The sequence below is a fragment of the Anabrus simplex genome, chromosome 6 (assembly GCF_040414725.1).
Source record: "Anabrus simplex isolate iqAnaSimp1 chromosome 6, ASM4041472v1, whole genome shotgun sequence".
Taxonomy (NCBI): domain Eukaryota; kingdom Metazoa; phylum Arthropoda; class Insecta; order Orthoptera; family Tettigoniidae; genus Anabrus; species Anabrus simplex.
The window spans coordinates 249,295,716-249,308,946 of record NC_090270.1 but is presented as its reverse complement, the minus strand read 5'-3'; positions in this window follow the sequence as shown (position 1 = coordinate 249,308,946).

Sequence of the window (13,231 nt, the reverse complement as noted above, 5' to 3'; positions counted from 1 at the left end):
ACATGCGCTCATGTACTTCACTATACTGGAAGCGTTCGTGCAGTGAGAATTCAGTATTCGACTGCTAGTCTGTTGTTCTTGCAGGCGTGGGTTCCAGTTTCGTACAGTTTGAGAACAATCAACAGAATTTCGGGATTGTTTCCGGATTTCTAAATGAGGCACACGGTTCACAAAGCACAGAACCTTATAATAAATTTGTTCCATGTTTTTCTTGAAAATAACAATCGTTGATGGCGCTATTCTTAAATAAATTCTTAATTAAATGTACCAGTAGCAATCACACATTCTATTTAATGAACATACATGAACAGTTAATTTCCACCTAGTACATATCCTTAATTAAAACAATATCATGATAAAACACATGTGAACTATCAATGTGAATAAGTCTAGGTATTGTGGATAACCCAGATACATTTTAATGATCTGCTAGTGTATGCTTACTGATAGGGTGGTAGGCCTAACTTTTCACGAATATCACAGATCGTTGCCGATATAAAAAATTGTATATTTTCAGATGTCAGACATTATTTTTATCAGTGACTCCATCCTTGCTTCGTATTATTGTCACTGACTGAGCTTTTAATACTATCCCGTACAAATCCGTAGAAATGACATAATATAGACTTCAAAATAAATTGTTTTATTCGTACCTTGCAATATTTATGATAAAATATAATGTTCAGTAGAACACAACCTCAATCAATCAATCAATCAATCAATCAATCAATCAATCAATCAATCAATCAATCAAATCCAAACACTTCAATATTAACCAAATCCAACGAGCTCGTTGATCAAATCCAAGAGAAATAAATTGGGAATGGTGCTGACATTTAATGGCAATATTTATTACTATGTAACCGTTTGTGCAGGAGAAAATCGGAAACTGTTTCTAACTGTTCCTAATCCGCACATGCGCTCTTGTACAAATCACAAATTCTCTCAAATTTACTGCACGAACAAAGCTATTATTATCTTCAGATAATACACTCATGTTCATAAAAAAAACAGAACACCTTGAAAGACGAGAGATAGGAAGTTCATATTCACAGGACATGTTCATTAGTACTGTATGTTCTGCAGAAACGATAAGCATTTTAGTCACCTAGGTTCAGCATGTGTCCTATTGTCTAGTAGGCACTGGGTCAATCAATCAATACTGATCTGCATTTAGGGCAGTCACCCAGGTGGCAGATTCCCTATCTGTTGTTTTCCTAGCCTTTTCCTAAATGATTTCAAAGAAATTGGAAATTTATTAAACGTCTCCCTTGGTAAGTTATTCCAATCCCTAACTCCCCTTCCTATAACAGAATATTTGCCCCAGTTTGTCCACTTGAATTCCAACTTTATCTTCATATTGTGATCTTTCCTACTTTTATGAACGCCACTCAAACTTATTTGTCTACTAATGTCATTCCACGCCATCTCTCCGCTGACAGCTCGGAACATACCACTTAGTCCAGCAGCTCTTCTTCTTTCTCTCAATTCTTCCCAACCCAAACTTTGCAACATTTTTGTAACGCTACTCTTTTGTCGGAAATCGCCCAGAACAAATCGAGCTGCTTTTCTTTGGATTTTTCCAATTCTTGAATCAGGTAATCTTGGTGAGGGTCCCATACACTGGAACCATACTCTAGTTGGGGTCTTACCAGAGACTTATATGCCCTCTCCTTTACATCCTTACTACAACCCCTAAACACCCTCATAACCCTGTGCAGAGATCTGTACCCTTTATTTACAATCCCATTTATGTGATTACCCCAGTGAAGGTCTTTCCTTATATTAACACCTAGATACTTACAATGATCCCCAACAGGAACTTTCACCCCATCAACGTAGTAAGTAAAACTGAGAGGACTTTTTCTATTTGTGAAACTCACAACCCGACTTCCATGGGCACTGATAACTGGTTCCATGCATGATGGCATCGACGCGTATAAGGCGCGAATGGCGTCCTGGGGTACACCTATCCATGCCGCATTCACTTGGTTCCACAGTTCATCTTTGGTGGTTGGCATTGGGTTACAGCGCCGCACCCGTCGTCTCACCATTTTCGATTGGTGATAAGTCCGGTGATCGGGTGGACCAGAGGAACAGTCTGACATCCTGTAACAACAAGAAAGCATGTGTTCGTCTAGCAACATTTGGTCGCGCATTGTCCTGCTGAAATATGGCGTCTGGGGTGTCGTGCAGAAAGGAGATGGCTACGGATCGCAGAATGTCATTCACGTAGGTCAAACAGACCACAGTGCCCTGGACACGTACCCAATAGTACCCCACACCATAAGGCCTTGAGTTGGCGCTGTATGTCTTGTGCGAATGCAGTCAATGTGATGCTTCTTCCCCTGTCTGCGGCGAACCAAAATGCGGCCATCATTTTCAAACAAACAAAACCTGGATTCGTCCGAAAACACTATCTGCTGCCATTCCTGTCCCCAGCGACGTCGTTCCATACACCATTGCAGTCTAGCATGTTTATACACATTAGTCAAAGGTAGGCAAAGAAGTAGACGACACACCGGTACCGGTAACCTAGACCGTAATCGGCGACGGACTGTCACTCCTGATAGTGTACAATGTGTTATAATGTTCCACTGTTGTGCCAGAGCCGAGGAGGACGCAGATCTGCCCTGCAATGCAATTCGGATGAGGTGTCAATCTTGTCGGGAGGGAGGGGGTCTGTGTGGTGTGATCAGACCATCTCATCGTGTTCTACGGCCTTCTGTGAACCAATCTGTACACACCCGCTGCACTGCCGACACACTTCGTCCCACACGAGCAGCAATTTCCCGTTCTCTCATGTCAATAATGCGCCCTCTTTCAAACTCACTTTCACAGAAGGCCGTAGAACACGATGAGATGGGTCTGGTCACACCACACAGAATCCCCCCCTCCCTCTCGAGAAGATCGACACCTCATCCGAATGGCATGGCAGGGTAGATCTGCGTCCTCCTCGGCTCTGGCGTAACAGTGGAACATTGTATCACACTGATCCATTACCTTTGATTTATAGCGACAACCCGACTCGTTGGCTGAACGGTCAGCGTACTAGCCTTCGATTCAGAGGGTCCCGGGTTCGATTCCCGGCCGGGTCGGGGATTTTAACCTTAATTGGTTAATTCCAATGGCATGGGGGCTGGGTGTATGTGTTGTCTTCATCATTTCATCCTTACCACGACGCGCAGGTCGCCTACGGGTGTCAAATAGAAAGACCTGCACCTGGCGAGCCGAACCCGTCCTGGGATATCCCGGCACTAAAAGCCATACGACATTTCATTTTCATAGCGACAACGAGAGCCGCAGGCACATTTCACCAGTCGGTGGTGGTGCGCCGAGATATCGATGTGGACCTTGAACCTGAGGGCCGACATGGTTCAAATGCTAATAATTTCTTCAGAACATACTACTGCACATCTCCTGTGAATATGAACTTCCTATCTCGAGTCTTTCCAAGTATTTTGGTTTTTATGAACATGAGTGTAGATTCGAAGAAACACCAGTCTGAATACATTCACTACCATCTTTCATACGCACTCACGGTGCGAGTTCAGCAGCAGCATGACAGCAAATGACTCGGACTCACGACTCAGGTCAGGTGGACCTGGAGACAGCCAGTGGCGAAGCGTGCTAGTATCCACTGTTACCACCGGCAACAGTTTGAAAATATATAAATCGAATATTTTTTAATATTAATATTTAATATTTTTGTTTCTTCGCCCGGACGTGTCGCGAGAACTCTATTGCAGCAGTCTGCCACCGTCAAAGCTGAGCAAGAGGCAGTGGTTCCTCCATGCAGTGGTTACGCTTTGAATATCTTCTAACAGCTATGCGAGTATTACTGCGCCAAGCAAGGCCCCTTTCCCCTCGACACTGGAATGTATCCTACTACGTTCTCCGCTCGTGTTACCACAGTGGAAAGTGGAAACAAAAACTTCTATTCTATCCTCTTTGCTTATAACGTCGGTGCTGAGCTGTTCCGTCCGTTCGTTCCGCCGCGCTCAACAGTGCATTGTTACATTATGGTGTTATTGTTTTCTATTATAATACGATGTGACTTCTCTTGTTTAAGTGTGAATTTATATTTAATTTATGTTAGGTAAGGATATCCCATAGTACTGCACAACGTATTAAATATTAAAATGAGTGATGTCGCTTCTACCTCAAAAATAAGTGAGGTGGCGGGCTCAGAATGTTCATTTATAATGGAAAGTTTATTGAATACGCCATTTTCGTTGAGAACTTTTGAAGAAAAGAAAAACATAATTGAAAAAGGTAGACCCACGCCTTCTCTTAAACATTTATTCAAGGATCGGAAAGAACAGTATAAAATATAAACTAGCGAGAAGCCTACAAGATGAGATAGTCGTCTCACTCATCAAGTACTCCGTTTCGATTCTTCGTCACCATTTATATGGAGTTCTGCCATTTAACATGGTTAATTGTAACCTATCATTTTTTTAAACATTAATCTTTTTATCTTCCCTCAAAATTGTTATTGTGTATTATTCTGTGTCTCATGGCAAATCTAGGCTGCCCTGGATCAGACTAAATAAATAAATAAATAAATTTTCATGATTCGTGGTACATAAATCTGGACTGGTTATGTGGGTGTGCAAAAATGAATAAACTGTACTGTTGGCCATGCATTCTATTTCCCTCAGAAAATAATGCTTGGAATAAAGACGGTGTGGACAATTTAGATAGTTTCAGAGTTTTAAAGAGACACCATGAGGTATCTCAAACACGCATCAATGCTGTTGCCGATATGATTCAGTTTGGAAAGTCCAGAATAGAGTTCTGTTTGAGTACAGCTTACAGAAAGAAAATTGACGAGCATAATAAGCAATTAAAAAATAACAGATATATTGTCTGCACTTTAATAGATACTGCGTGTTTTCTTTGAAAGCAAGAATTACCTTCCAGGGATCATCGACAAACTGAAGAATCCGATAACAGAGGTAATTACAGGGAGTTACTAGCATTAATTGCTAAGAAAGATGACGTATTTCGGCACCACTTAGAAACATCTAGAGTTTTCTCAGGACTTTAATCTGATATACAAAATTATATTATTGAAGCCATAGCTACTTTTATGACCAGCGAAATTAAAGACGAGGTTAAGAAAGCAAACTTTATTTCCGTTATTTTGGATGAAAGTACAGACGTTTCCAACGGAACACAACTCTCGACTGTATTTAGATATTAGTCCCGAAGGGGAAATTCAAGAGAGATTTTTGAGATTCAGTGATGTAAGCGATGACCGTCCTGCTTTTTCTCTCTGTAAACATCTCTTTGGAGTGTTACAAGAATTTCAGTGTGGTGAAAAGTTAGTAGCAGAAACATGTGATGGCGCAGCAGTGATGACAGGACAGCACAGTTTGTTGCAGAGTTAGTCAGGGATAAATACAACCAGACTATATTTGTTCACTGCTACGGTCATAGGCTCAACTTGGTATTACAGCAATCTGTTAACCACAACAAGGAATGCAAAGTATTTTTTCAGACCTTGTCCGGGTTAGCAGAGTATTTTCATCATCCCCTAAAAGGGCCGCTGTTCTTAACAAAATAATGCAGAGACGATTACCAACAGTAGCGCCTATCCGATGGATATACCCTGGTAGGCTCGTTAAAGTTGTGTCCTCCCTCTACACAGATCTCCTTGAACTCTTCAGAGAAATGAAATATAATGCAGACGAATGGGACGGTGGAAAGATAATTCAAGCTAAGGGTCACTATGTTACCCTGCAAGACTTTGATTTCTATTTCCTATTAAATTCATCTGCTGAAGTGCTTCCTCAATATGATGTTCCGTATCAGATTCTTCAGAAGAAAATATGTGATACTGCCTTCTTCTCCAAAGAGATCCAGCAATTTGCGTTTTTGCAGATAACCAGAAATAATTTTGAAACTATGTGGTCAAAGTTGCAAGACAATGAAGGGAGGCAAGATTACCCTCAAAAACGCCAGAGAATTGATTTTATAGGAACTGAGTAAACATCGTATCTCCGATTGTATTTGGAGATAATTGACATCATATCCGTGCAACTATCAGATATAATTTCTGATATTAACAAGCTGGAGTTCCTTCAGTTAATTGATATTGACCGGTTTAACAATTTCGCGAAGGAGTTTCCGAACAGTGCCTATCAGTCGTTAGTGAGGACCAATGGACGAAATTTTGACTGCATGAAACTTAAAAGCGAACTCTGTCTGTCCTCTACACGAAGCCGGATCTTGTGAAAAATAATGCATATGATCTCTACCAATATTTGCACATCAGTGGTCTTAAAAAAGCATACCCAGAAGCAACGAAATTGATTGACCTCATTCTCACCATCCCGGCAACTAGCGCTTCCGCTGAAAGAAGCTTCTCGGCCTTAAAATGGATACACACCTTCCAAAGAAATTCACAAATACAGGACAGGCTCTCAGCACTTTCTTCGATTGCGATTGAGAAGAAATTTCTGAGTGACATAATGAAGAGGCCTAATTTCTACGATGCTGTGATAGATATTTTTTATGCCACAAGATGTCGTTGTATCGAGCTGAAGTACAAATAAGAAATACTGAGGTGACCCTTGAAGCTCCGTTTGAAATTAATTTTAAACTTTATGTTTATGGGTGCATGAGTAGCCTGCCGTACGTTTTTCATCATGTGAACTATTTTCAATTAGTGCATGATCGAGACTGCTAGTTTCTATGATGTTAATTCTCACTAGTGTTCAATATATTATGTGCCATTTCATCATGTTCAAATGATGTTATCTTATCCAAAAGTAATATCAATTATCAAATCTTTCACTTTTATTAAATGACATCTGTACAGCTCATAAAAAATGCTGCGGTACGAGCGACAATAATAATATACTCTCAGAAGGGGTGTGGTGAGACTTTTCAAAACGTTACGCGTCGCCACTGGAGACAGCACTGCACGATCAACGCTGCCAATCCGTGCTCAGAGGTAAACGATTCCCTACCACTTTTCCTCACCCGACTGATTTAGTGACCGCGGTTATAGTTGTCATACGGTATCTTCTACGGCCAGTCGTTATCTAACACGTCGATGCACTTGTAGACCAATATATTTTCAGTGTGTCTTCTTCAAGCAAATGTGAGCTTATAATTCCTTTCGCTTGCCCAATAAAACGACAATCACTAGCGTTGTGCGCACGGTCGGACCACCATAGCAGTCAAATGCTAGGCGGCCAAGTTATGCTCTAGAATATTGACAGAAGGCTGTGGACGATTTCTACGAAATATAGAAACGCTGTATGCTAGCTGAGAATTATATAATAATAGCTGTTTTACTGCGGTGACCTTTTTCAGTTATATTTTCACAGATCTGTGGATATATGTCACCAAGATTCTAATGTGTTGGTTAAATCAAGTCTAAATAGCGACGTGCACGCGTGTTGTGTAAGATTGCTGGTGTCAAATGAAATAATCCATGTTGGTTGGAATGTAGTTTCCAAAACAGAGTAAGTGCTTCTTGATTTTTAGCCATCGTAATAGTCACATAATTCGCTGTGTCATATAAATATTCTTTGCTTGTTTTACAAAGCTATTTTAATTCAGCTCTATGTTAAGTATGAAACAGAAATGCGTAAGTAATAAAGAATGAAAATATTTATCTTAATAGGCCTAAAAGCACTTGTATTGTCATGTTTTTCATATTGCTGTTAAAGGTTTATAGAAGTCAGTACATTCATTATATTCTGAATGACCATTGCCTGCACTTCCTTTAACCTTCAAAAAGCATTATTTTAGAAATCTGCGTAGGCTACTGTTCAGTATAGCCTTATATCACCGGCCAATAAATACAAGTAAAATGCATTCGAGTACCTTACCAGTATTCTATACCTACCATAAGTTATTCCAGTTTTAGAATAATTTATGTCCTCATCAAAGTGCGAATACCTAAATGAATTTTCGTGAACTATCTACTTCGTAGTTCAGGGAACAATGTTACTCATAATGACTCGGTCAGAGACAGCGTGTTGAAACTCAACAGCCGTCAATCAGAGCGCCAACACTCAGTCTATGTTGTTTACTTGTTTGACACATCTACGTCCTACGTAATTTAGTTCGCAGCGTACGATATTCCTGCAACATGTTTTGATTTTGATTACTTGTTTGTGGAGTATTCATGTTCTTCCTCTCGATGAAACTGGGTTAACACCCAATTCTGTTGGCATATGTTTATGAGGTCCTAAGAGCCTTTCCCTTTTTACTTTTCTGGGCCTTACCTTTCTCTTTGGTCAACACCCTCTATGTTTGACCAGTGGCGTAACGAATATGATACGGGCCCGCCTGCAAGGAACAAAACTGCCATTTTGCTTAACGTCGCACCGACACAGATATGTCTTATGGCGACGATGGGATAGGAAAGGTCTAGGAAGTGGAAGGAAGCGGCCGTGGCCTTAATTAAAATACAGCCCCGGCATTTGCCTGGTGTGAAAATGGGAAACAACGGAAAACCATCTTCAGGGCTGCCGACAGTGGGGCTCGAACCCACTATCTCCCGATTGCTGGATACTGGCCGCACTTAAGCGACTGCAGCTATCGAGCTCGGTGAACAAAACTGGGCCCCTCATAGAAATTGTATAAAACTTACCAATAACACCTACAAATGTAATTACATCAGAAACGTAAGTGCTTATCCATATAATACGTACAGAGGACTTACTATAACAGTACAAAACTAATTCATTTATTAATAGGCCTAGATTTTATTTTCAAAGTTGTTTTATGGGAATTGAAATACAATATAAATACATATATGTTTCGATCTTTTATCTTTTAATTTTTTAAAGTTTTCTGCACTCACAAAGTCGACCACGCAGCACAGGGCCTACTATACTTTCGGGGATGCAAAGGCATTGATGATATCAGTCAAGACCAACTACAATTACATCAGACCGTAATCCAGGAAAAACATGGCGAACATCGGTGGGCGATATGACAGGTTGAGGGTAAGGTTATGCGTGTTTATTCCGAGTCACCTAAAGAAAAGATCACAAGTCGAACGTCATGAAATGCAAACTCATTAACTCGAAATGTGAATAATTAAACACCAAAAGTAGCGTTATCGCGTATTGTAAGTCTAAATGTAATTTCAGAGGGTAAAATAACGAAGGGAGAAGTATTGTATCAACGTCAGGTTGAAACAGACACAGGGTATTGTATAAAAATATTTCACATATGAATCTCCGGTCAGCAAGTACGATATATAGATGTCAACAAAGGGCATTATTAACCTTACATGAAATACTATGTAACACCACTATTAACCACCGCCCATTATGTAAAACACGCAAACAAATTTCTCCAACTATATTTCAACCCTCCAAAATCCACCTGTATTGTTGAGTAGGTACAAGCGATATTTGTATGATACACTTGACCATCTAAAGAGCTCGTTACCTTATAACTCACCAGAATTGACGGCAAAATTGTATATTATATAAAAAAGAACATAATCCTCATGTTCACTCACGGGAAATGGGGTTAGGTTTAGTTTACGCACGTTCATTGTAAAACGTTGAAAATTAATTACATCATTCTTGCACCACCGTTTAATTTCGTCTCTAAATCATAAATCTTGGTCATGATTTTCCGGATGTTTCTGGGACTGATTTAATTTTCTTTGTAGTAAGGTACGTTGGCTGATAGGGCAAATGCTAGGATAGGCATCATTAGTTTTAACTTCGGAAGTTTGCGCGGCACTCGAATTAGATCACCACCTTCTATGGGTATATAATGTTTTCCCTAACAATGCATTTGATTTCAAAAATGATAAAATGATTAATGTACACAGCATTATTAGGCCTATGATTCGGTTCGAAGTTTTCCTTACGAATGCTCTTAACCCAATTTTGCCTTAATATTAGGTCTTTTGGAAACGGGAACACTGAAACTCTTACTTACATCCAGGCACACAGCACATTAAACTATAAACATATTGCATAGGTAACTAAAAATGAAGAGAACACTTTCAGAGAAGGACACGAGAATGAACGTTAACCTAATCACTGCCGATATTGTTGGAATAAATAACCTCTTTGGGAACAAACAGCTTCTTACGGCACTAAAAGATGATCTATAACCTTCTTAAGACTATAAATGAATATAATGTACGATTAATAATATTCAAATTTCCGTAAATATTTGGTAACAACACGACTTTCACAAATCAAAACAAACGCATGCTAGCACTCCAGCTGCCGCCATTATGGACAGTTTCGATAGGTAGGTTAAGGTCTGAGATATTGTAGTTGGTCTTGTATCAGTGATATCTAAGGATGGCACATTTGGTTCTGAGGAGGCTGAGTTCACAGAGTCTATCTTAGGTCATTAGATTTCGTAGGAAAGTTAGTTCTTTTAAAGCTTCAGTTTCGAAAATAATAGTTTTTCGGAAGAAACAGCGACAGGAATAGTTAGATCTAACCTTTGATACCTTGGAACCAATTTTCACGGTTTTTTAATAATAACTTGGCACATAAGTTATATCTTTGAGAGAGCGTGCCGCTTATGTTACGAGAGACATCTCACTTAGACTTTACAAACTAACAATAATTTGCAATAATTTGCAATAATTTGTTCTACATACGCACAGTAAACATTTTTTTCCTTACCAATTCTACAAACACATCACGAGGTCAATTGTCTCGCTTAGAGTGACATTCAGGTAAAGTTATTTATTCATGTATTTACTTTTGCTAGGGAAGTACCTTCAAGCCCCGGGCTCGCCTGCATTGCAGGGCTTGCAGGTCCTAACGTCACGCCACTGGTCTAGACAATATCAACTTGTTATGGGGAGGGGAAAGGGAGGCTAAGGAGTGAGCGGATGGACTGATGGAGTGAGTGGAGTGGCGATCACGGGGCCCTAGCGGAGTATGATTTTTTTAAGAGGCAATTAAGCCAAGGCTCATAATGGTGCAGTACAATTAATTACATTTGGCAACAGAGATTAAATTTGAGAACATTAGCTTCTAGGACAAAAATATACAGTAGCCACAGAAAGTATTCGTACACCAACATTTTAATGTATACCTTGTATATTAAGCACCATGAAGTAATATAAACACATCCAGTGAGACATATGCATAAAGAAAAGACACCTAGCTGTACATTTGCTATGAGATTTACAGCGCTCAACATAATAAACAAATAAACTCGTAATCGAAACAGACTTTCAACGTATTAGGTCGTGTTACGTACATGTAGTACGTGTTGAAGAGATGTTAAGTACAGAACAAAAATGGCCAGCCGGACACCAGTGGGATCTCTTCAACACGTATTACATGTACGTAACACGACCTAATACGTTGAAAGTCTGTTTCGATTACAATGCGGTCGTGAAAATTCAATATTCATTAAATAAACTCGTCTTTTAACACAACAAAAAGTATTCGTACAGTACTAGATAATTCAAACACTTTCCGAAGTCTTTGTTCAAACACAGTCTTAATACTTTGTATGCATGCCTTTAGCTTTGATGATCTGTTCCAGACGTCTTGGCATTGAGTTAACTAAAGGTTTGGTGTACGCTTCAGATATGTTGGACCGTGCATCTGAGGGTATCTCCTTAAGATATTCTTTACTAGTAGGGTGGCGATTTTGCACTTCTTTGTCTAGATGGGCCCACAGGTTCTCTATGGGATTTAGACCTGGACTCTGCGGTGGAGTGAGAAGTCTTCTTGGGGCGTTGTACAACAACCATTCACTGGTTATCTTGGCACAATGCTTAGGATCATTGTCCCGTTGGAAGTGTAAGACTCCTTCCAGATGAAGCTTGCGTGCACTGCTGTTTAATTTATGGCGCAACACATCTATGTACATCCTGGCATCCATAATACCATCAATAAATGCCAAGTACCCCCACTGCATTTGCAGACATGCAGCCCCAAACAATAACACTCGCTTCTCTATGTTTTACCGTGGGGATTACGTATTGAGATTCACGTTCGGTGATTGGCTTCCGCCATATCTTCCTGCACCTGCCAGTTCCAAACTGTGTAAACTTCGCTTCATCAGAAAAAATAATGGCGTTCCAAAAGTCCATTGCCTTTTCACAATACTCTTTCGCGAACTGTAGGCGCATCTGCCTATTTCTTTCACCTATATGTGGCTTCTTTCGTGGACATCTACTGCGCAGGTTCGCACTGTGCAATACATTCCTTACAGTCTGCACACTCACCGTTTTGTCGGGCCTTGAAGCGAGTTCTGTAGCACTTCGGAACGGTTCCTTTCGTGCCGAATGCACAATATTGCGTCGCTCCCGTACTGTCAGCACTTTTGGATGACCAGATCTGGGTTTGTTTTCTGTTTTCCCGCTGTGCTTGCATTTTTTAACTATTGAACTCGCCGTAGTAAAGCTAATTCCGAGCTGTTTTCCAATTTGACAATAACTTTTACCTTGCTTAAACAGTAACACTATATTATCTCGTGGACTCAATGAAGGTTCCGTCTTCTTTCGCCCCATACTAAATAACCTTGCGGCAACGACAGCACAGTGATGACTGAAGAGATAACAACCCCACCTGCAGGCACAACTGTGGCGACAATTGATTTAACCAAATAGCTTAATCATATTAAGCTATTTGATTTAACTAATCACAAGGACAGTGCACCCGGACTGTACGAATACTTTCTTGGCGGTACGATCTGCAGTTTGTATACAGTATAGTGCGGATCATGTTACATTTTTAAACGATCTGTATGCTCAGCGTGTATATCTGATGTCTGTCGTTATGCCGTTTATAAATCTGACTTCAGCTTGTAAGTCATAATGATGTTCTATCACTTTCTGTGGCCACTGTACTGTACAATGAATTGAAGTATCATAGTGAAAGAAACCAAATCAGTACCGGTACTCTATAAGCTAGATATTTTTACTTTTAGAAAAATAACAAGCTTGATTTTAAAGATGGGCAATTTATTTACTTCTCGAATATGCTCAAAAGGCTATTGAAAACGCTTGACGCTTGTTGTTTAAAGGGGCCTAACATCAAGGTTATCGGCCCTTAATGGTACGAAATGAGACGAAATGGAATGACAAATTAAAAGTCCGAAATCCTCCACTGACCAGAATTCAAAACGTAAGGGCGACGAATGAATGGATGTGAATTTAAAACAATCAGTGGATGCGACCCGCAATGCCTTACATTCAACAGAAACTGGCGTAAAACAGTAGTATTACTGACCAAGGAACTGCTGCTATAGCATA